At 42.3% G+C, this 25,619-nt stretch overlaps 1 protein-coding gene and 1 long non-coding RNA gene across 18 annotated transcripts in view; one reads left to right on the forward strand and one right to left on the reverse strand.

Moving 5' to 3' along the window:
* RALGPS2 (Ral GEF with PH domain and SH3 binding motif 2) overlaps positions 1-25,619 on the reverse strand; it is a 368,517-nt gene that overhangs the window by 240,435 nt on the left and 102,463 nt on the right. The window lies entirely within an intron of this gene.
* Positions 1,503-24,899, forward strand: LOC144588881 (uncharacterized). The gene is made up of 5 exons (XR_013544625.1): positions 1,503-1,638; positions 6,452-6,551; positions 6,675-6,727; positions 7,693-7,849; positions 22,313-24,899. It is a non-coding gene; the product is annotated as an uncharacterized LOC144588881 (long non-coding RNA).

Consider the following 25,619-nt stretch of genomic DNA (forward strand, 5'->3'; position numbering starts at 1 on the left):
CATTATTTCCAAGCTCTGGGCTTATTTGATGTGTACTAATAACAGAACTTGGAAAACTTGTTCTTAAAAACACACACCAGCAATTAGAATTTCCAAACCACATAGGCTTGAGACTTCTAGGAGTTATCCACAAAAGTGATATTTCTGATCACAAGTCAGATAAGAGCCAGTGTCTTGAAGGATGGCAAGATCATACAAATTCTGGCCAGAAAGGTCCAAAGTGACAGTACTAGCATGGTGGAGAGGTTAGACTATTAGAGGAACAAATATCTCAGGCCCACATGGTCGTCTCTTATTATATCAGTTGCAAACGGGAAATCATTGGAAATGAGTAATTTAGCCAAGGTAACATGATGAGGAGTTGAGAAGTTACATCTTTCACTTCCAGTTTTTTTGGTCTACTGGACCACTTTGTTTTCCCATTTTCTGCAGAGGTTGAATGGTAGTGGGATAGATATGTCACTCTCTTGATTCTAAGTGAATGTGTGTTTTTCATTTACTTCTTCCTCCTGGTAGAAACTTTCCAAAAACTATTCTAGTTTTTCAAGATCTGTCTGTTTCTGTTGCTTTATTCTGAAAAGAGTTATTGAACCATTTGGTCAACAAGAAAACCAATGCATTTGCTGCTTTATTTCCGTGAGGATTGTGATTCTTGAAAGGGTTGCCCAAGCCATTTTAAAAGCAAGTTTAACATAAGAATGTAACACAGTCTTACAGATACAACCAGCCCTTTGAGGGCAACTATAATGCCAATGCGGCCCAAGATGAAATTGAGTTTGACACCTCTGATCTATACTAAACAAAATGCAAAAATCAAAATTAATGGAGACTTTTCAAAAGACATTCAAATACAGAAAGGGACAAGACAGGACTGTTCACTATCACCATTACTATTTATACTCTCATTGGAAGTCCTCAATAAGCAAATCAGGATTAATAACACAAGAGGGTTAAAATAAGGGAAGAAGAATATAAATTACAGGTATTTGCCAATGACTGAATTCTGATTTTGGAAGAACCCAGTAACTCTATAGATAATATGATGAAAATGCTAATAAGTTTTGAAGAAATGGTGGGAATGAAAGTGAATTGGCAGAAAACAAAAATTCTAGGCAAAAATATTTGAACAGAGGAAATTCATCAATTGACAGACATGACAGGCTTTCAAGAGGAAAAAGGGTTAAATATTTGGAATTCAAATGACAAATAAGACAAGCACATTTATAAAAAGAGAACTACATGAAACATTTTAAGGAGATGCAGAGATCTGGAAAAGTGGGATAAGTTACAACTTTCTTTCATGGGAAGAATAGTGGTAATCAAAAAGAATGTGCTACCTAAACTGTTATTTATTTTTCAGACAATACCAGTGATGCTAAAGCAAACACTTTTTCAAGATTTTAATTAGAAAATAATGAAATTTGTTTGGCAAGAAAAAACAAGGATTGAAGTGAAAGCGCTACAAGACTCTAAACAAAGGGCGGTTTTTGGTCCCCCGAGTTGGAATACCTCCTTGGGTTGTGTACTGGCCTGGATTAAGGAAAGGATTAAGAAAGCCAGGGTGTTAAAGACTAGAGAGGAGTTAGAGAATCAGAAAGTCCTTCTACATTGGTGGACAAGACTACAACTAGACTCAAGGTAGGTAAAAGATAAAATAATGGGCTTTTATTAACAACAAATGACATGTAATAAGCTACTGTTAGGGACAAGTGATCAAATAATTAAAATAATGTATGAATATATCTTAAATATAAAAATGGAAGATGAAGTGGTGAAAGACTATGATAAAATGGGCACAAAATATTGGTAATAACATTGATTTAGAACATTGGGCACAAATCTGGCAGAATAATATTAAACTTAAAAAAGGACAGGTTACTTACGTGTAAACATGGTTCTTCAAGTGGATCTCTATGAATACACACTAGTGGGTTAAACAGCGCCTGCGCTGGACCTCTCGGAATCTTCCAGAGCTGTAGAGAAAAGTAACAAAGTTTAGATTGCCCTGTATTGCACACGCTCTGCCCGCCAAAAGCCCCAGTTCCATATGCCCGCCACATAGAGAGAGTTGGAACCCACTCAACAGTGACGGACATGTGGGGAGGCCGGGCGGGACATGTGTATTCATAGAGATCCACTTGAAGAACCATGTTTACAGGTAAGTAACCTGTCCTTCTTCAATGTGGTCTCTATGAATCTACACCAGTGGGTGACTAGCAAGCTAACTCACAGGCAGGTGGGCCGTCACTGCAGGATCGATGTCAGCACAGCTCTCCCAAACTTGGTCTCATTCTTGGCCCGTAGGTCCAGTCTTATAATGTGTGATAAAAGTAGACACATTGGACCAGGTAGCTGCTCTGCATATGTCATGGACGTCAACTCCTCGCAGCAGGGCCGCAGACGTGGCAACAGCTCTAGTGGAATGAGCTCGAAGACCCTCAGGGAGAGGCTTGTTCTGTAACTCATAGGCTAGGGAAATGGTGGAGACCAGTCATCTGGATAGGGTAGATGATGAAGCAGCAGATCCTTTGCGTGGGATTTTGAGTTAAAATCTTTTGAGGCATATGGGTTTTGTAATTAAGAAATGAGCCAGAGAGGTTCCATCTTGTTTCTTTGTATAAAGTATCTTTGCTATGCTGACAAGTTGTTTTCTAGGCGAGCTGAGAGAATGTTATTCTGAGAGCCTGAGAAAGGACTCAGTGTGATTAGATAGATGGGAATTGTTGTGACTCTTTGATAAACCACCGTAACCCAAATAACATCTGGTGCGTATGAGAAAGAAGTCATGTGGTGCAACAGGACTGTTTGCCTAGTAACGAACTCTGATTGGATGACATCGTGGGAAGGTGCGATGAGCCCTTGCCAGTTACTCTTGAAAAAGGAACTTTTTGCCTATGGAGATTGTCTTTCAAGACCGATCCTTCAGTCATTTGTGACACATGGGACTAACCTTTACTATACTGGATTACCTATGGACTTATGGGATTTTTCCTTAAGGACTATGCATGGACTATTTTCTATGGACTGTTCTATGGAATATTCTTTAGGGACTTCTTTTCTTGGAATACTCCATATGGACTATGCTCTTGTAATTTTGTAAGGACTATGGTATATTTACTGGATTTTTCTTTTCTAAGGACTATGGGACATATAATGGATTTTTACTTTTGTTAAGGGATTTTTATTCTATAGTATCACTGAGGACTATAGCCTTTTTATAACCTACTTGGTTTATTTTGGTTTTACTAATGATTTCCTGGACTGGAACTGTTTTTATTCTTTTAATGGCTTTTTGTGTTTTTGTAAGGTTTTTGAACACTTTTCTATTTTTCATGTTTTCTTTGCCTCACTACATCTTTGTAACTTACCAGCACAATGCTAGTTTATTTGTTTTGGTTTAATTTGGCTTTGATACTTAGTAACATGCTTATTCTTTAATAAAATAAAGATTATAAAACTCAATTGGTTTTCTGAACAGTACACTTGTCATAGGGTCATCTGAGAGTGCTGCCTCGGCCTAGCTTACTTAGAGTCCTGTCAGTGGTGCAAGTTAAGTCTAAGGACTACAAAGCCCACTTGACCTTTTCACAATAATATCTGAGAGTACCAGGGTGTTCTTATGTGGGCAGACCTGTGAGAAGGAGTGTTGTAGCATGGCTAGCTGAATTTGGACTCATTCAGCCCATTTTAGCATGTGCAAACTCCTGATTGCTCTCTGTCCAGGCTTACACGTGTTTTTGGACCCGTGTTTGCTGACAGACCGTAGAAGCAAATAAAGAGTCTTTGAACCTTTCTGAAGTCTATGGTTTTTGTAACATAAAAAGACAGTGCACGTCGAACATCTAAAGAGTGGAGCATGTGCTCAACATCCAAAACTGGATCGGGAAATAAGGTAGGTAACAATAAGGGATGATTAACATGGAATTCCGAAACGACTTTAGGAAGAAAGGAAACATCAGGATACAAAACCACTTTGTCTTTAAAGAACTGGAGGTATGGAGAGTCTGCATGAAGAGCAGCTAGCTCACTAGCTCTCCTGGCTGAAGTAATGGCCACTAAAAATAGAGTTTTGAATGACAGCAGCTTCATGTCACAAGTAGCCATAGGCTCGAAGGAGGGCGAGTAAGGGAATGGAGTACAAGCTGCAAAGACCATTGTGGTAGAGGTTTCTTCACAGGCGGTCTCATATTTGAAAGGCCCTTGAAAAAAGCTTTCAACGTTGGATGGGAAATCTAGCTGATTCAGAACCCTGTGGCTGGAAGGCTACAATGGCTGACGTGTAGACCTTTAATGTAGACTTAGTGAGTCCCAAATCAAAGAGATGCCAAAGGCACATCAAAAGGCTGGACAATGCCACAGGCGAAGGTTGCAGGTTTTGCTCCTTGGTGAATTTCAGGAAGCCTTGCCATTTGTGGTCATAAAGACGGCTAGTTGATGGTTTTCTATTTATTTATTTATTTATATATTTTATTTATTTATTGGACTTATATACCGCCCCATAGCGCTACAAGCACTCTTCTAGCCTTGTCGATGACTTCTTTTATTGATGGGATATCCTCCACGCAGTCAAGTGGAGGGACTCCACATCTGGGTGAAAGATCAACCCCGAGTCTTGGGTGATCAGGTGTGGAATGAGGGGGAGCTTTATTCTGTCTACTGCAGACTGAAGGAGAAGAGAGAACCATGGCTGTCTCAGCCACCAGGGTGCGATCAGGATTGCCTCTGCTCTCATCTGGAGGGTTCTGACAAGAGTCCTCTGAATGATGGGTATTGGAGGGAACAGGTAAAGAAGGCCTGCATTCCAGGGGATCATGAAGGCATCTCCTAACAGTCCCTGGTCTCTGCCTGCATGGGATGCATATTCCTGACACTTTTTGTTGTCCAAAGTGGCAAACATATCAATGCAGGGTCTCCCCCATCTGCAGCATAGAGTGTGGAAGACAGTTGGATCCAATTCCCACTCGTGATTCTGGGTTGATCGACGACTCAACTCGTCCGCCACTTGATTGTCTGTGGTGGATATATGTATGGCTACAGGATAAATGTGTTCTTGGTAGCACCACTCCCATAGATGTATTGAGAGAAGGAGAAGAGACTTCGATTTCGTCCCTCCCTGCTTGTTCACATAGAACATGGTCGTAGTGTTGTCCGTCACCAGCTGAATCGCTCTGCCCTGTACAAGAGAGAGAAAAGCTTTGAGTGCCTTTATGACAGCTAGTAGCTCCAGATGATTGATTTGGAGTGACTGTTCTTGAGGAGACCATAGTGAATTTGGTGACCCTCACAATGTGCTCCCCATCCCAGAGGACTGGCATCCATGGTGACCTGTCTTGTGAGCTGCAGGGGACAAAAGGGACGCCCCACCAGTAGATGCGGTAGGAATGTCCACCATTGCAACTGTAGAGCTAACTCCGGAATGACTGTGAGACGCTTGTCTTGACTGTCTCGAAGAGGGTCTAACAGAGTAAGCATCCAAGACTGCAGGGAATGCATCTTGAGTCGAGCATGAGACAGTGTGGATGTCGTGGAAGCCATCAAGCCCAGCAGATGTTGAGCGAGTTTTGCTTTTACTCTTGCATGGGGTTTGAATTTTCTGATGGCTTTCCTTATTTTGTGAATGCGTTCTGGTGGCATTAACATGCGAGCTCGGACAAAATCTATCCTTGCTCCGATGTAGTCCATCCTTTGAGAAGGTTGTAGATTGGACTTTCTAGTAGTTTATGGTGAGACCCAAGGATTCTAGGGTGTGGAGGACATACTGGTTGTCTTTCAGAGCCTGTTTTCTCGATCTGGAGACAATCAACCAGTCGTCTATGTAAGGGTATATCTGGATCCCCTGTAGACGAAGGTAAGCTGCTACAGGTGCCATGCACTTGGTGAACGTTCGTGGAGTTGTAGACAGGCCGAATGGGAGGGCAACATACTGGTAGACAGTGTTTTTGAAGAGTAGACACAGGTACTTCCTGTGGTTATTGTGTATGGTGATGTGGAAATATGCGTCCTTCAGATCCTCCACTACGAACCAGTCTCCTTTCAGAAGGTGGATGATGGAGTCCAAGGTTACCATTCTGAACCAATGTGGTTTCAGGAAGACGTTCAAATCCCTCAGGTCCAGGATTGGTCTCAATCCGCCACCCTTTTTGGGAACCAGAAAATACCGGGAGTAGAAACCGTTCAGGATGTCTCTGTTCAGTACAGGTTGGATGGCATTCTTTTCCAGAAGGGAAAGAATCTCTTCTTCTAGGACAGGATCGAACAATGTAGGGTTGACATGTCCTAGAGGAGGCAATTCTGTAAACCCCAGCCGGTAACCTGAACTTCTAATGCTCAGAACCCAGGAGTCCTGGGTTATAAGCATCCAGTTGTGAAGGTAAGGAGACAGGCGGGTGGTGTAGTGGACTGTTGAGGCTATTTTTATGAAGTCAAAGATATTGTTTGTGCTTCTTGGCAGGAGTTTTGTAAGGTTGCCGCTTTTGTGTAGACTGAGGTTTAAATGTAGCAGATTGTGAAGAAGCATGAGGACGTTGGGCAGACTGAGCACCAAAGGAACAGTAAGTACTGGTGGAGGGTTGCTGATAGGGCTGAGCAGCGTATCTAGAACGCCACTGGAATTTATTTGGCTCAGGTTGTTGTTGAGTGGAATATGACTTTGCTGTCTTTTTGCTCTTCTGTAGGTTTTCCAGATTCTCATCTGTGCTTTGGTTGAACAAACCGGAAGCGTCAAAAGGTAGGTTCTCTACCCGTGTTTTGATGTCATGCACAATGTTGGCAGAACGTAACCAAGCATGCCTTCTTAGAGTTATGAGGGACGCAAAGTTCTTAGCTGTAGCGTACGCTATATGTCGAGAGGCGAGACGTTGATACTTGGATACAGTCAGAGCCTCAGCATGAGTGTCAAGGCAAGCTGCCTAATGTCCTCAGGGGCAACCTGCAAAGCTGGTAAGATTCTTGACCAGAGCTGCTTTTGGTAGGCCCCCATGGCTACCAGATAGTTAACAGCACGTAGGACGAAAGTTATCATAGAGTACATACGGCGTGCTAAGACTTCAAGTTTCCTTCATTCTTTGTTAGAAGGAGTGGCGTGACCCTTGGTTGGTGTCTTAAAGGCACTAGATTCCACAATTAGGGAATTTGGAGCAGGATACTTCACAAGAAAGGAAGTGTCAGAATCATGAATACGGTAAAGATTTTCTGTTCTCCTTGACATAGTTGTGGGAAGAGCTGGATGCTCTCAGTATTCCTTAATCAAGTCCAGTAGTTCAGGTACATATGAGAGACTCACTGGGTGGGACCTCTCTGAATTGATATCATCAAATATAAGATCCTCTTCCCTGGGAGGTGATTGTTCTGTCACAAGTTTCAAAGCTTTGGCCATACGGGAGACCATTTGGGTATAGGAAGAAAAATCCTCAGATGGGGAGGAAGGATGTAGATTTGCAGCATCGGGACATAGTGGTTCTCCCGGTACAGGGGTGTCTAGAGAAACTTCAGACTCCCCCTCTTCATCATTATCAGATGAGGCTTCTAAAGCTGGTTGGTCGTCCTCAGAATATTCGACGATGACAGGTGGTTGTCCAGCCTCAGGTGCAGCTGTTTGCTTAGGACGTGTTGGAATGGGTCCTGTATCTTGAAGGGAACCCTTAAAAGGACAAATTGGCTTGTCAACTGCCTTCAATGTCGATGGTTTTACAGGGCTGACATCGAGGGTTCGTTTCTGTGGAGATCGTCTTGGAGGAGAGCGAGAAGGAGAAGAGGAGGAATACGTGTAACGAGACCTCTTCCAATGTCACCTCCGATCTGTCGAGGTCGAGGAGGATTCGGAAGAATAGTCCCTTTTTCGGCGTTGATGGTGAGACCTTTTACGACTTTGACTATAGAGTCGGAAGGGGAGGAGTTTCGTCAACGCCGATGTCTGTGTCTGTGTCTGTGTCGGTGTCAACGCTTCTTAGTGGGAGGCTCGTAGTCGTCCCTGTCAGGTAGTGGACGTCGAGGAGAAGGAGCCTCGACAGGCTTCTCAGGTCGACCTCGAGGAGGTGGAGGAGACCTGGAAGGTAACGATCCCGATACAATTGAAGGGGATCAAGATGCCCACCCAGTTAGAATTGGGCTAGATGGGGCAGTAGCTAAGCCAGTAACAACTTGAGCGATCTGGCTAGCTGTAGGCGACCTTCCCCTGTCGACCGGTGGTTCTTGTCGAGGTGGAAGGGAGGCGCCTAAATCAGATGTAGAGTCTCGGTCCCGAGATAAATCCTCCAATATAGGCAAAGGCAATGAGGCAGAAACAGGTGGAACAACAACAGTGATCTCATGTGCCTTAGAGTTAGGCTTTTGAGGTGCCTTTTTCTGCTTGGGTTCTGTCAATGTCGATGGGATAGAAGAAGCAGATGGGGGTTTCTTTGCCGCAGTTGGTTTCTTAGATTTCCCTTTTGAAGTTTTATTAGTAGTCTCCTTTGATGTTTGTGGAGGAAATGAAGAGACAAGAGTGACTTCCGAGCAGACAATGGAGATGGATTGGATAGACTCCATGTCCGAAGGTTGTGAGGCGGACAAGGTCTGGTTCCAAAGAAAATATTTCAGGCGTTGCTGATGGGCTTTTAGCATAGCCTTGGTAAACTGTTTACAGTGCCTGCAATGAGTCATTAAATGCGTTTCTCCAAGGCAGAAAATACAAAGGGAATGTCCGTCCTGAAAGGGTAATTTCCTTGAGCACGACCAACAGCGACTAAATGGCCCTCTCTTAGGTGACATAAGCCAAATAGCGTGGGAAAACAAAGTGAATAGGTGGAAATTGAAAGCGTCCGGGAGGCGCGTGGTGCCTCAGCAGGCAGTAAATAGGCCTCAATAAAGAGTAATTAAGGTATTTAAGGTACTTGCTGAATCGCCAGACGCAAGAGAATAGTCAGGCAGTCCGTGATCAGGGCAACAGAAGGTCAGGTAGACGAAAACGCCAAATCCAAGTCGAAGGGAATTAGGCAAAATAGCGAATTTGAAGACCTCAGGTAGAGGTAGCAATTAGTAGTTTCCCTCTAATTTTATTACTATGTATTCTGTAAAATATTTCAAAATATATCGTAGATTACCAAAAGATGGAATGGAAAACACAAAGATCAGGTGCCATTTGCAGAGATACCAGGATCTCAATTGCTTGATCTACCAATGTTGTGTCTTTGCTATTGCAAAGACATGCAAACTCCCCCACACACACATTCCATTACATAGCAAGTTCTCAAATGAAAATCTGCAAAGGAACTAATCTCTGCTATACATGAAAAAGGAACACTGTGTGAAAAGGAATTCTGTCAGTGGCATACCAACTTCAAACAAGAGAATACAGGCAGAGATTTTAAATGGCTGATCAGATTATCCTAGAAAATAAATGGTTTCTTGTTATAAAGACAATATAATGAACTATATCAACCTATCACACTACATGATCTCATGAATAATGAAGTAAAAATTACCTACTTATTTACAAGTAGTTATAAATCCAAAAATTTCAAAGTGATGTACGATTATCATAAAACATAATATAAACACTTCATAAAATCATTGCACACTATCTACTTATTTATTTGGCACATTTTTATTGTGTCCTTCCACCAGTGAGCAAAAGGCAGCATACATACTTCTCCCACCTGTGACTTTAGTGTCTCAACAACACTGAGAGGTAGGTCAGGCTGGGAGAGAGTGACTGGCCAAAAGAATTGATGGCTCTATGGAGAGAACCTGCATGCCCCAAGTCCAACACCCGAACATCACACTATTCTGGTTCTCAGTATCTATATTATTTATAAGAGTAAAATATATGGTAGGCTGAACAACATTGGCAAAAACAGGTATTATCTTCAAGATCGCTGAAAAAAAGGAATGTCCAAACATGCTTAGAGATAGAAGTATTCCAGCTAAGAGGGGCCACAATGCTTAAATGCCTTACTAAAAACTACATGGACCTCAGGGATATTGACAATACCAGGAGAGCTTCTCTAGATGGCCTCAGGGACTTTATGGGCCTGTAAGGAAGAAGACCATCTCTCAGGTAATCAGGTTCCAAGCTGTTTAGTGCTAACAACAAACCCTTAAACCAAGTCTAAATTGCCACTACAATTCCTTAAGCCACATGCGTTATGTTCTGCTGGTAGATCATTCAACTTAGAAGGATAACAAAAGCATTCTGCACCAGTAGTAGTTTCTGAATGCCTTTAGAGGGACCTAACACAAAGGTGCTGCCTTGTCCTGGTGAAGGGGCTTGAGTAACTCAGAGAAGCTATGGGCTATACCGTGCAGGGGCACCAAAAATGGATAGGTCATAGTGGAGAGTTCCAACTAAACGCAATCCACCTGGAGTAGGAATTGGCAAGCCACTCCAGTATCTTTGCCAAGAAAACCCCATGAACAGAAACAAAAGGCTAAAAGATATGACGCTGGAAGATGGGCCCCTCAGATCGGAAGGCATCCAACATGTTACTGAGGAAGAGCAGAGGACAAGTACAAGTAGCTCCAAAGCTAATGAAGTGGTTGGGCCAAAGCCGAAAGGACACTCAGGTGCGGAGGCACCTGGAAGTGAAAGGAAAGTCTGCATAGGAACCTGGAATGTAAGATCTATGAACCTTGGTAAGCTGGATGTGGTCAAACAGGAGATGGCAAGAAGAAACATTGACATCTTGGGCATCAGTGAACTAAAATGGACAGGAATGGGTGAATTCAATTCAGACGATTATCATATCTTCTATTGTGGGCAAGAAGCCAATAGAAGGAATAGAGTAGCCCTCATAGTCAACAAAAGAGTGGGAAAAGCTGTAAAAGGATATAATCTCAAAAATGATAGTATAATTTCAATACGAATCCAAGGCAGACCTTTCAACATCACAGTCATCCAAGTTTATGCACTAACCACCCATGCTGAGGAGACAGAAATTGACCAATTTTATGAAGACATACAACACCTTCTAGAACTGACAGCAAAGAAAGATGTTCTTCTCATTATAGGGCATTGGGATGCTAAAATAGGGAGTCAAGAGATAAAAGGAACAACAGGAAAGTTTGGCCTTGGAGTTCTAAACGAAGCAGGGCAAAGCTAATAGAGTTTCGTCAAGAGAACACGCTAGTCATCACAAAGACTCTTTTCCAACAACACAAGAGGAGAGTCTACACATGAAAATCACCAGATGGGCAATACTGAAATCAGATTGATTATATTCTCTGCAACGAAAGATGGAGAAGCTCTATACAGTCAGCAAAAACAAGACCTGGAGCGGATTGTGGCTCTGATCATCAGGTTCTCATAGCCAAATTCAAGCTTAACTTGAAGAGAGTAGGAAAAACCACTGAGCTAGTCAGGTATAATCTAAACCAAATCCCTTATGAATACACAGTGGAAGTGACGAACAGATTTAAGGAAATTTGGTGGACAGAGTGCCTGAATAACTTTGGATATAGGCTTGTAACATTGTATAGGAGGCAGCAACAAAAACCATCCCAAAGAAAAGGAAATGCAAGAAAGTAAAGTGGCTGTCCAGCGAGGACTTACAAATAGAAGAGAAGAGAAGGGAAACAAAATGCAAGGGAGATAGGGAAAGTTATAGAAAATTGAATGCAGACTTCCAAAGAATAGCAAGGAGAGACAAGAGGGCCTTCTTAAATGAACAGTGCAAAGATATAGAGGAAAATAATAGAAAAGGAAAAACCAGAGATCTGTTCAGGAAAATTGGCGATATTAAAGGAACCTTTTGTGCAAAGATGCACATGATAAAGAACAAAAATGGTAGGGACCTCACAGAAGCAGAAGACATCAAGGTGGTAAGAATACACAGAGGAATTATATCAGAAAGATGTGGATATCCCGGACAACCCAGACAATGTAGTTGCTGACCTTGAGCCAGACATACTGGAGAATGAAGTCAAGTGGGCCTTAGAAAGTTTGGCTAACAACAAGGCCAGTGGAGGTGATGGTATTCCAGTGGAACTATTTAAAATCTTAAAAGATGATGCTGTTAAGGTGCTACATTCAATATGTCAGCAAGTTTGGAAAACTCAACAGTGGCCAGAGGATTGGAAAAGATCAGTCTACATGCCAATCCCAAAGAAGGGCAGTGCCAAAGACTGCTCCAACTACCATACAATTCCACTCATTTCACACGCTAGCAAGAGTATGCTCAAAATCTTACAAGATAGGCTTCAGCAATATGTGGACCGAATACTCCCAGAAGTATAAGTGGATTTCGAACGGGCAGAGGAACTAGAGACCAAATTGCTAACATGCGTTGGATTACGGAAAAATCCAAAGAGTTCCAGAAAAACATCTACTTCTGCTTCATTGACTACGCAAAAGCCTTTGACTGTGTGGACCACAGCAAAGAAATGGGACTGCCTGAGCACCTTATCTATCTCCTGAGAAACCTATACCACTCTGATGTCAAAAGGTGAGGAGGAATTAAAGAACCTCTTAATGAGGGTGAAAGAGGAGAACACAAAAATGGTCTGAAGGTCAACATCAAAAAAATTAAGATCATGGCTACTGGTCCCAACACATCCTGGCAAATTGAAGGGGAAGATATGGAGACAGTGACAGATTTTACTTTCTTGGGCTCCATGATAACTGCAGATGGTGATAGCAGCACAAAATTAAAAGACACCTGATTCTTGAGAGGAAAGCGATGACAAACCTCGACAGCATCTTAAAAAACAGAGACATCACCTTGCCAACAAAAGTACATGTAGTCAAAGCTATGGTTTTTCCTGTAGTGATGTATGGAAGTGAGAGCTGGACCATAAAGAAACCTGATTGCCAAAGAATTGATGCTTTTGAATTGTGGTGCTGGAGGAGGCTCTTGAGAATCCCCTGGACTGCAAGGAGAACAAACCTATCCATTCTAAAGGAAATCAACAGTGTTCACCTGAAGGACAGAACCTGAAGCTGAGACTCCAATATTTTGGCCATCTCATGAGAAGAGAAGACTCCCTGGAAAAGACCCTGATGTTAGGAAAGTGTGAAGGAAAGAGAAGAAGGGGACGACAGAGGATGAGATGGTTGGATAGTGTCACCGAAGCTACTAACATGAATTTGACCCAACTCCGGGAGGCAGTGGAAGACAGGAGAGCCTGGCATGCTCTGGTCCATGGGGTCACGCAGAGTCAGACATGACTAAACAACTAAACAACAACAACAACACAAAGTTACTGCCGTAGTCTAACCTTATCGGTATCTGAACTACTGTGTCCAGACTATTCCAGTCAAAGAATGGACACAGGTTTGATACAAGTTGAAGCTCATAAAAAGCACTCCATGGCACTGAGGTCATCTTCAGAAAAAGAGATGGATCCAGAAATATCATCAGCTCCACAGAGGATACACAGCCCTAAGGTCTAATTACCTCCTAGATGTAAGAAACCATTCATACCCAGAGAACCTTGTCTTACCAGGACTTAGTTTCTTTTTCTTTTTGGCCATTTTCCCGGCCATTAATGCATTGATACTCTTGTGCAGATTCTGTAAATGTTATCCAATAGTTCAAAAAGAGCTAATTCAGTCTTAAATCCAAACCTAAATCCAGATTGGTAGAAGTCTAAATAATCTTTATTATCTCAAAGCAAAAGCAATTGCACTGCAAGAATTCCTCAAAATCCTTCTCCCCAAAGAGTACAGTATCTTGTATAACTCGTTGGTAGTTGTCCAGAACCATAGTCCAGGAGCGAGTTCTTAAATTATGTCTGCACACTAGTTCTTCAGCATGGCAGGATACTGGCATACAACAATTTAGAATTTTTGCTTGAAATTTTTGCTCTCCTTTATGACATGGTTTTTCTTTTCTTTGGAATATTTTGCAAGTATGTAGACCATCTCAAGCTTTTAACCATTCCTTTTTTCCAAAGGTAGATTTAACTGCTTACCTTCTGCAACACTAGATGGTTCTGTGGTTCGCGCATGTGTGTTCGCATCCCTTCTTGGGACAGCCCATCCATGAAGACACAGAGTCATATGACATTGACTCATACTTTTTTTTGGGTCCTTCTTAGGACACTGGTGAAAGAAGCCTGTAGAAATTTTCGCCACCAGAATTTTGGGGGCTTTAATCAACACACACAACACAACACCAAGTCTTTTCAAGTGTTTTTAATCACTTTCAGCTGAGAAATAATGCCTTATTTTGGACATGATTTATTTATTTATTTTTATTTGTTTATTTGATTTATACCCCGCCTATCTGGACTACCAGACCACTCTAGGCAGCCTGTCTATCCATTTCCTTTTATGACAAAGGAAATGGATAGACAGGACTAAATTCTCTGGGATTATGGGTCTGGTAGTTTCCTGAGGCACCCTGCATGGAGCATAATAGGCAGGGAAGCTACACAACCCACAATTCCTTGCAGCTTCCATAGAATTATCCAGCCCCTTCCTCCATCTTCATCATGTTCAAGATGATATTTTGTATTAAAAATTATAAGAGAAAGACAGGTTAACCATGCTAATGTACAGGTATCTGTACTATTTCATCAAAGCTTATATTTTTGTATAGTTCTCTTACTAACTGACAAACAAGAGTTTTAAAATTTTCTGTTTTCTTCCATCATCCCTTTTACTTCTTACTTTTATACATGTGTGCCTTTTCTTCTGAACAGAGCCCATATTTCCACACCACCACAGAAGGGCCCTTCATTCTTTTTCTTACCGTATTTTTTGCTCCATAAGACGCACCGGACCTTAAGACGCACATAATTTTTAGAGGAGGAAAACAGGGAAAATATATTCTGAACCAAATAGTGTAATAAAATATTTAATAAATTATAACAGAATAACATTTGAACCATGTAAAGTGAACAGCAGTCAACAGTGGCATTAAGAACCATTACCACTGTCATTAACAAATGGAGAGACTTAAAGCTTTGTGTACTCTAGTTTATATACCATAAATTTGTGTACCATAAATTTAATTCAAGTATATATAGACCATTATCAGCCAGTGATAAGACCTATACCATGCTACCTATATTTTACATTTCCTTTCATCCACCTCCTCCCCATGCTTATAGAAATGTCTCAATGATAGATGAGATTGTTGTGCAACTCTTCCCATCAACAGCTCAAGCCTATATTAAGTTAGAAATGGTTTGTCTGATTGGGCACTGCATTGAGAGGTCCCTTTTAGTTGTGTGGAGGATAAATAGTGGAATTAAACTATTTAACAGCTGGTTTTCCTTATTTACTTTAGGCTATGCAAAAGAACAGCAACACAAAGCTTAACCCATTCACCAGCAGTAGCACATGCTCAGCATAAGATCAAATCTCGGGTTTCTGACATAATTGAACATTTACAGCATGCAAGGCACAACAGGTTAGGCCACACAAAGCCAAAAAAACTGAATATAAACTGTAGTAGCTGAAATCAGGAAGCAGGTACTGTAATCCAGTTAGAAGTCACGAGGCACAGTTAGTTTCATTGCTGCAACACCCTTTGGAAATACATTCTCCATTAGATGACCAGAACTAGTTGAAAAGTTTGCAAGTCGAATCCAAATTTCTCATAAGAATGCATTCAAAATTAATTAACGCATTCTTATGGGGGGGAAAAGTCAGAAACTTAAAAAAAATTAAGAGTCACTTACCAGGTACTGTAGACTGAGCCCGGCTCTTCACAGTGCCTTGGTAGACCCCAGAACAGTCAAAAAAGAGCCTCAAACAGCTAAAAGCCAGCAGGCAGCCAGCAGCTGGCAGCCATTTTGTGCTCTTCTCTGCTCCTGCTCCTGCCCCCTCCCCTCTCCCCACCTAACAGCTGATTGGCGCTGGTCTGAAAGGCTTCCTAGGCAAGCAGGTTTCAACTCAAACGAGCACCTTTTCACCCAAGCATGGTTTAACCCAAGCAGCTTTTAAACTAAATTTTACATTTTAAAATGACAATACCAGGCAGTCCCAGGTCTCTCTCCCAGCTCTCTAACTGCTTGGACTAGCAAGGAAGCAGACAAGCAGCCTCTTCACTTACTGAAAGTTTGAATTTCCCCGCTTTCCCTGCCTTCCCCGCATATTAGGTATGCTAATATCTGTGCACTGGAGGATTGTGGGAGGAACATTCCAGCCCCTGATGGGGGTCCTGTGGGGCACCCCAAAACACTGAGTAGGTCTCTTGGTCTCTTTCAGGACTGGGGCTGTGCAGGGGTCACCATGCCTTTGGGGGATAGGGCACAGAAAGGGGAAGAATTTTCAGGGGCCATTCCAACCCATACCTGGCAGGGGAGATGCCATTATTGTAAAAGTGGTTTTCCCAGGGTAAGGCTCATCTATTGCACTTTGGATGTGCTGACCCCAAATGTGGGAAAATCAACTGCTTAAGTGGGGAACTGTGTTTGTGGTTTCTCCTGATTTTTCTAGAATCACTTCCCCCCCCCTTTGGTCCTTGCCTATTTTCATTGGCTACTGCTATTGGCCTTGCTGGTTTTCCAGGTAGACTGCAGGAAGCAGATCCTGGAAAGCCAGCAGTGCAGAACGGTGAGGTCCAAACAACAAGCAGTCTCTGGTGCCAATTCAGAGGCCTCCCAGCATGGCAGTGGGAGGCTTCTGGGTGGTGGTGTCTGAACCCCTTTTTTTACTGTATTTACTCCATAAGATGCACATACTTTCTCCCCCATTATTTGGAATTGAGGAGAGAGGAAAAAATATCTACAGCAGACTTGCCCCAGCAGGAGACAAGGTGAGCATATACCATGTGGGAGAGCTCTCACTCGTGCATGTGAGTCATTTTTCAACTGAGGCGATCTGCCATTTTGTTGTCTGTGACCAAGACTTGGATTGCCACAGGAAAAATCCAGTGGGCAATGCATCACTCCCAGAGCAGGCCTGACCAGTGCAAGAGGTTGAAGGACTTGGTTCCTCCCTATTTGTTTAGATAACACATCACCATGGGGTTGTCTGTGGTGATATGTGTGGCCTTGGATCATGTTTCTGGAAGCCTGGAGGGCCTTGAAGACAGCTAGGCATTCAAGAAAATTGATGTGGCAAGTCATTTCTCATTTAGACCATGTAGCCTGGACCACTCTGTGACCACAGTAAATGCCCATCCCATCATGCTCACATCTGTGACTATAAAATGGGAAGGGTATGGTTTCTGGAAAATGAGCACAAGCCAAAGATGGGAAGCTGTTGTCTGAGGCGTGTTGAAAGAAACAGTCTTTTGTTTTTTTTGGGGGGGGGGCATTTGTCATTGTAGGCAAGTAGGTAGAAGGACAGGAATGGTTACATCCTCAGCCTGGAGTGGAGCGGAAAGGCCATAGCGGATGCCATGAGCCCTAACAGTGGACAAAACTTGCAGGGATTTCAAAGAGACATGATGTAGTAGCGATGGCAGATTTCAGTGATCCAGATATATGTTGGGAAACAAATTCTGCCAAGTATGGCCCTTCCAACAGAGGACAAAGAAAAGGCAGATGTACTCCATTCTTATTTTAGTTCAGTCTCTTCCCATAAGACAGACTATGAACATCCAAACAAATTACAGGATTGCAGCTGGAGACTGATAAACTAATAGTCAAGGAATACCTTACCACCTTGAACAAGTTCAAATCTCCAGGGCCAGATGAACTGCATCTGAGAGTACTGAAGGAACTGGCTGATGAACTCTCAGAACCACTATCCATTATTTTCTTGAAATCATGGGAAACGGGTGAGGTGCCAGAGGACTGGAGGAGGGCTAATGTTGTTCCTGTCTTCAAAATGGGCAAAAAAGAGGAACCTGGGAACTACAGGCCAGTCAGCCTGACATCAATCTCAGGCAAAATTCTGGAAGAGTTCATAAAGCAGTCATTTTGTAAGCACCTACAAAACAATGCAGTAATAATTAGAAGCCAACAAGGATTTGTCAAGAACAAATCCTGCCAAGCTAATTTGATCTCATATTTTGATCAGGTCACCTCCCTGATAGACAGAAGGAATGCTGTAGACGTAGTATATCTTGACTTCAGCAAAGCTTTTGACAAAGTGCCCCATGATATCCTGATTAGCAAGCTAACTAGGTGTGTGCCAGATCAAGTATCAGGTGGATACACAATTGGCTACAGATTCATACTCAGAGAAAGATGATCAATGGGTCCTTCTCCAACTGGGAGGAGGTAACAAGTGGGGTACCCAAAGGCTCAGTCATGGGCCCAGTGCTCTTCAATATATTTAATGACTTGGATGAGGGAGTGCAGGGAATGCTTGTCAAATTTGCAGATGATTCAGAATTGGACAGAATAGCTAATACCTTAGAAGACAAAAACAAAATTCAAAATGACCTTGATAGGATGGAACACAGGGCTGAAAGCAACAGAATGAAATTCAACAGGGATAAGTGCAAAGTACTGCACTGAAAGAAAAAAAAACAATTGCACAGTTACAATATGGGTGATACCTGGCTCAGCAAAACTACGAGCAAGAAGGATCTTGGAATTGTTGTAGATCACAAGCTAAATACAAGCAAACAGGGTGATGTGGCTACACAAAAGGAAAATGCTATTTTAGGCTGCATTAATAGAACTATGGTTTCCAAATCCTGCAATGTGCTAGTCCCTCTCTATTCAGCACTGGTTAGGCCTCACCTTGAGTCTTGTGTCCAGTTCTGGACACCACACGTCAAGAAGGATGCTAACAAATTGGAACAAGTTCAGATCAAGGTGACAAGGGCTGGAAACCAAGTCATATGAGGAAAGGCTGAAAGAATTGGACATGTTTAGCCTTGAGAAAAGAAGACTGAGGGGAGATATGATAACATTTTTCAAATAGATGAAAGGCTGCCATACAGAGGAGGGGCAAGATTTGTTCTCACTCATCTCAGAGTGCAGGACACGCAACAATGGGCTCAAGTTAAAGGATGACAGACTTCAGCTGAATATCAGGAAAAACATCCTAACTGTTAGAGCAGTATGACAATAGAACTAGTTACCTTGGGAGTTGGTGAGTGCTCCAACACTGGAGGCATTCAAGAAAAACTTAATCACCTGGCAGACATGCTTTGATTGTATTCCTGCACTGAGCAGGGGGTTGGACTTGATGGCTTTGTAGGTCCCATCCAACTTCACTTTTCTATGATTCTATTATTATGGGTGAATTGAAATATGGAAATAAGCATCAGGAAGATCGATTGACTAGTCACTGTGCTGAAGCAGGTGGAGAATGGACTGTAACATCACCATCCAGAAACATTTTGGAGTCATGAACCTGTTGAGGGCACACAGATCCAGAATGGGACTCAGCTCTCTGTCCTTCTTGCGTACAGTAAAGTACTGGGAAAAGAAGCCAACTGAGGTGCAATGGAAGAAGGCCCTAAATGACTGTAAAACTATGATGTGTAAGAATGTATCAGTAACTGATAAGTGCTATGAAGACATTCAAATTGTAACAGATTAATTTATGAACACCCACATGAAATATAAGATCTGAGCTGAAAATAAACTGTAATCACATGCATGAATACCGTTTGTGAGGCCAGATTGCTGTAAAAATTACAATTTGGTTCATTCCAAAACTCCATTCAGTTTTATTTATTTATACATTTTACAAGAGTTTTTATCCGGGCCATTACCAATGGTCACTGAGTGGCTCATTTTATTAGGCTGTAGGCAAGTCTAGTGAAAGGAAAGGGAAGGTTAAAGGTGATTAGCCAGGCTGGTCACATGTCTGGTGGCAGCACTGTGAGATTCAACAAATTCAGTGAAAATTATAAGGGATCAGGAAAAGTCACATAAATGAGTGACTGTACTGTGGGATACAAAGGATCTGTGGATCTGAAGTATCTGTGGGATCAAAGGAATCCTAGGCTTATGAAAGTCCAGTAAAGTTACAATAGAAATATTGTGTTCAAGTGTTTAGGAGGGACAGTGTTCAATATAGTGTTGGTGCATTGGGATTTGAAAAGGGTTCAGCAGAACCTTTTATGAACCCAGGAAAGATCTACAGAACATCCAAAAGGAAAGGATTCAGAGACAAGGGAAAGAGACAGAATCCAGAAATCTAAGGAAAGATTTTGGATGTCCTACAGAAGTCTCAGGTAGATCCTAAAATGAGATTTTAAAGATTTGATGGTAAAAAGAGGGAGGTTTGTAAGAGAGTTAATTAAAAAAAAAAAAAGCTCTGTTACCCTGGTAGTTAACACCTAGCCTCTGAGATAACTGTTCTTGGGTAAAAGTAAGCTGGGAGATGAGATCTGGTTAAAAGTCTAGAAGTCTCCTGAGGTGAAAAGTTGGTATAGAGAGGAGCTTCTGCGGGAAAAGTTTAAAATCTAAAGCTTTCTCTAAGATAATAAGCCTGGGCTAAGGTACAATGTTTCCCAAAAAATAAGACAGGGTCTTAAATTTTGCTCCAAAAAAGCACAGTAGGGCTAATTTTCAATGGATGTTTTATTTTTTTCATTTACAACAATCTACATTTATTCAAATATAGTCATGTCATCTTCTGGTTGCTGCAGAATGCTGCACAATGGTGGAGCGTGGGTTTTCACTTAACGGGCTTATTTTGGGGGGTAGGGCTTATATTATGAGCATCCTGAAAAAATCATACTAAGGCTTATTTTCAGGTTAGGTCTTATTTTGGGGAAACAGGGTAGTAGTAGGAAAGCGGGGGGGTTGAGTTTAAAACACCAACAACAGTGAACTTCAGGGGTATGAAGTTTGACTTATGTAAGAAGTCACTAGAAACAATAACCTAGTCGCTTAAAATAAAGTGGCAGGTTTTTAATTCCATTATTTCCTGAGAAATACTCTGTTCAGAATAGTTGTAAGGAAGTACAAAGTAATAAATACGATGTGCAGAATGGGATTTCTTACTAAAATTGTGACAGATTTAGGTGCAAGCTTTATATCTAGATTAATGCAGAGGTTATGGCAGGCATGTGGAATTAAGCATTTAACATCAACACCATACCATCCTGAAATAAATGTTTTAGTGGAGAGAGTTAATGGGACATTACTTAAAATAGTCATACTTAAAATACATACTTAAAAATATGTAGCAGAAAACCCAAATAACTGGGATGAAAAATTACAAGCCCTTATTATATGCTTATAGAAATGTGTCTCAGGAAAGTTTAGGATATAGTCCTTTAAACTAATTTTAGGAAGACAAGTCAGAGAGCCCCTAGATTTATTAGAATTTTTTTTGAAAAAAAGATGAAGACAGTGATTGAGAGACGGTAGTAACCTATAGAGGGAGAGCCAAGCAGGACAGACAAGCAAGTACTTAAAGAAAAAACAGTAATACAAATGTCGTAAATGTGGTAAATACATGCCATATTAAATTGCAATGTGAAGAAAGACAGTTGAAAAGAAAATTCCAAAAGAATGAAAAGTATGTTTATAATGTGTCTAAGTTGAGCACAGAACCTACTCTGATACAAAATGGTGATCAGAACAAACAGATTGACATGGAAACTAATTTTTGGAAGACAGGTCAGAGAGGCTGGACCCTGTAGAGATTCTCTGTTTGGTGAGATACTGGCAGAGAATTAGCTGGCTGAGCCCAATGTTCTTTAATTAAGTCCATAAGGGCAGGTATGTAAGTTTAAACTTAGGGGAGGAGATCTTTCTTGATTGATGTCCCCCAAAATTAAGTCTTCCGTGGGAGCAGGTGGCTGTTCCATATCCATTTTTAAGGTTTTCGCCATGCGAGACTGTAGCGTTCAGCCCTGCCCTCACCTGTCCATCACAGCTGAGCAGTGGAACAGCAGCCAATGAGGGGACGGAAGTTGGTGCAAAAGGGGGAGGAGCTGGGATATAAATAAGGGTGTATGAGGTATGTGAGATTAGTGTGGAGACTTAATGAGTCTGTGGGCCTGTGAGCCAAAAAGTCAGTGAGAGAAGAGTCTGTGTGTGTCAGTGAGTGAGAGACCTTGATTAACAACTTGTGATTTACCCATTTTATTTTGTTATTCAAATAAACACGTTTTGATTTTAAAACAACACTTTTCTTCTTAAATATTTGATACTATTGGTGGCAGCAACTGAGTAGGAACAGTGAGCACTCCTGGAGGCCTGAGACAATAGAGGCTCCAGCGTGCCCGCTACAGAGACACCATCTGAACATATGAGGAAAAATCCTCAGAAGGGGAGGAAGGATGGTTATCAGCTGCATCTGATTCTAGTGGGTCACCTGCTCCTGGAGTTTCTCCCAAAGCCTGAGATAGGGCATCCTCCTCTTGTTCAGAGATGTCTGAAAAAGGTGGCTGGTCTTGTTCAGAACTTGCAGGGCAAGATGACTTTTTTGTACTGTGCTTAGCTAAGTCAGTATGATGAGGCTGTTGACAAGTGAGTAATAAGCCTTTTGATGTCGACTGTTCTTTCTCTTTTTGACCAGGAACAGCAGCTGCTTTATGAGAATGCTTAGCTATTTTACAAGCTTCAACGTCGAGGTGTTTACAACGTCAATGTTTAGTATGAGGAGAGCATGAAGGAGAAGATGAGGAAGAGTATGTGTAGACTTCTCTTTTTCCTTCTCTGGTTACTCGACGTCAAGGAGGAGGAAGATTAAGATCTGTCCCATCAACGTTGACGGCTAGACTTCTTGCGGGCGGCCTCGTACTCTGAATCAGAGTCGGAGTAATCTCGACAATGACGACACTGCTTCCTCCTCTCGACCTCGGAATCAGAGTCAGCATCCGAATGCCTATGTTGGCATCAAGAGTCCTTCAGTAGGACAACCAACTTCTGTCAAGAGTCTCAGTGCTGATCTGGTTAGATGTTTTTTCTTGGCTGACCTCTTTCTAGGTGGATAGTCAGAGTGTAAGAAAATCAACTCCAACAAAGGGGTCAATGACGCCCGCCCGGTGGATACAGGGCTAAGAGGGGCAACAGCCGAGCTAGCAAGTGAATGGGCTAGCTGGCTTGCAGTTGGTGACTGCACAGTGTCATCCTGTTGACGAGGAGGTAATGATGCTACCACTTCAGAAAGGGATTCACGGTCCTGGGAAGAGTCTTCTAAAATAGGTGAAGGAACCGATGCCAAAACCGGGGATATATTTAGAGACTGTTCCTTGGGTCTCTCTTTAGCCTTAGTAGATGTTTTCTTCTGTTTTAGGTCACCGGTAGAACTGGATGAAGTGGCGGTACGTTTTTTTTTGGTCCAGGTTTTTTCCTAGGCTGTTCAGTAGCTTTAGCAGTAGATTTTGAAGTATAAGGAGCTGGTGGAGAAGCAACCCTCACCTCTGATCTGACTGAGGGAGTTGGAGTAGACTCCATTTCTGAGGGCTGGGAAGCAGAAAGGGTCTTGTCCCAAAGGAAAAATTTAAGTCTTTGTTGGCGAGCCCTTAGAGCAGCTTTTCTAAAACTTGTACAGTACTTACAAAGGTGAGGCTGATGACTTTCCCCCAGGCAGAAAACATATAAATCGTGCCCATCTTGAAAGGGCAATTTGCGGGAACAGGAGGAACATCGCCTGAATGGCCCCGAGTGTGACATATAGTGGTAATAAGAATAGAAAGTCTGTAATTGAGTAATTAGGGGAGTGAGGCTGGCACATGCTGCGGCAGCCAATCAAAGCGTGGGAAATCAACAATACTTGCAGGTCAATCCAGTAGAGTAGTCAAACAGTCCGATATCAGGGGCACCAGATAAGACGAAAATCTCAGGAAAAACTGTGGCAAGACCATAAAATCGTAAAAGAAGATCGTAGCCCTAACGAGAGGTCCCAACTCAAAGGGGGAAAAATTGGAACTAAGGTCTGAGGCGGGCAGAGCATGCGCCTTAGGGGCAACCTAAACCTGTTACTTTTCTCCTAAAGCTCTCGAAGATTCCGAGAGGACCAGCCCAGACACGGTTTTAACCCACTTGTGTGCATTCACAGAGGCCACAATGAAGAATTACAATTTGGTTCATTTGAAAACTCAATTCAATTTTCATTATATTAGGCTGTAGGCAAGCCTAGTGAAAGGAAATGGCAGGTTAAAGCTGATTAGCCAGGTTGGGATGGTCACAAAAGCCTCTTCCAGTTAGGGTGAAAATGTGGAGTTGTTGGGCGATATGCATTTCTGCCCTTTTTTTGCAGCACTTCTCTTTTTTGGAGATCATGCATAAAATCATCAATTCTGTCACTGAAGAGGCTCTCCCCATCAAAGGAGAGGTCTTCTATATGGGACTTGGAGTCATTTGGAAGACCCACCAAGCACACCCAAGCATGCCTCTGCAAAGTGATGCTCACCACCATACTCTTAGCTGCACAATCAGTCATGTGGCAGGTGAAACGGATGTCTTATCCAGCCAAAGAGGATGCCTCCTGTTGAAAAGAAGTAGCTAGGGGCTTCTTGACTGGTGGTAAGGCAGCAATCCAGATCTCCTATTCTCCCTGCCATGATGCCTTGGATACAGAGACCGTTGGATAAAGGAGAGGGGTCTTGACTTTGACCATCGCCCATCCTCAGACTGTGGGGGCAAGGATTGCTCCTACAGCAAGATCCGAGAAGACGGTGCTCTCAGTGAGACAGTGACACTCTGCACAGAGGGGCTTAAGCACTCACCCTCTGAGATCGAGATCATATATTAGGTTTTTGATAACAGAAGCAGTGGTAGGCTTTCAGATCAGTATCTGAGGATCCAAGGTGGCCATAATGGCAGTGGCACTGAAAGATTGCCATTTCTTCTTTGTTGGCTCAATACCAGAGGCTTGTGAGTGCTTAGATCAATCACAGTAACAGATTCGTGAAGTTGGAACGAGCCTATAAGGCCACTGCACCCAGCACCCTGCTCAGTGCAGGAATATAAATCAAAGTATATCTGCCAGGTGGCTGTCTATATTTGTCTTGAATGCTGGAGTGTTGGAGCACTCACCACCTCTCAAGATAATTGATTCCATTGTCATACTGCTCCAACAATCTGGAATGTTTTCCTGATATTGAACCAAAATCTGGCTTCCTGTAACTTGAGCCCATTGTTACATGTCCTGCACTCTGAGATTATTGAGAACAGATCCTGCCCCTACTCTTTACCTCTCAAGTATTTGAAAAGTGCTATCATATCTTATGAGTTACATGCTAAAACTTCTTCGTTGACTTCGACAGTACAGTAGTTTCAAGGAGGATGAAGAAATGACTTCTGAGTCCGGAGCTTTCCCAGGCAAGTCTGGTTGATCCATTCAAGGACTCAAAATCACTCTGGAGGAGGGAATCTCGGAGGGTTTCTTCCCAAGCAAAGGATTTTTCTTTGGCAATTTTTAATTGTAAGAGTAGTAAAACTCTTGCAAATCTTACAGAATTTGACTACATGAGCTTTTCCTAGGTAAAATAAGCAAATATCATGCCCGTTGGACTGAGGAATCTTTTTGCCACAAGTGCACACTTTTTCATTAAAGTAGGGGTCATAAGCTGTAGGGAGAGGCAGGATGGAACCAAAAACTGAAAACCCCCTCTCTCTACTATAAAACATTTTTAGAAGAAATAGAAGACGGAATGAAAAGAGGAAAAGGGAATGAAAAAAAAAAGATTACAAGACTTACTGCAAAAACTGTGGTAAGTGAGCAGAGGCTCCAGAACAGTCCTTTACGTGTTGCCATGACAGTGGACAAAAAAGGGCTGAGGAGAGTGGGGCCATGCTGGCAGTTTTGTTTTTGGCGCTCTGGAACGTTCCAAAGTAGTGTTTGCGTAGGCGCAAATCCCTTTTGTGTGCATACATGA

Source organism: Pogona vitticeps, chromosome 4, assembly GCF_051106095.1.
Source record: "Pogona vitticeps strain Pit_001003342236 chromosome 4, PviZW2.1, whole genome shotgun sequence".
Classification (NCBI taxonomy): domain Eukaryota; kingdom Metazoa; phylum Chordata; class Lepidosauria; order Squamata; family Agamidae; genus Pogona; species Pogona vitticeps.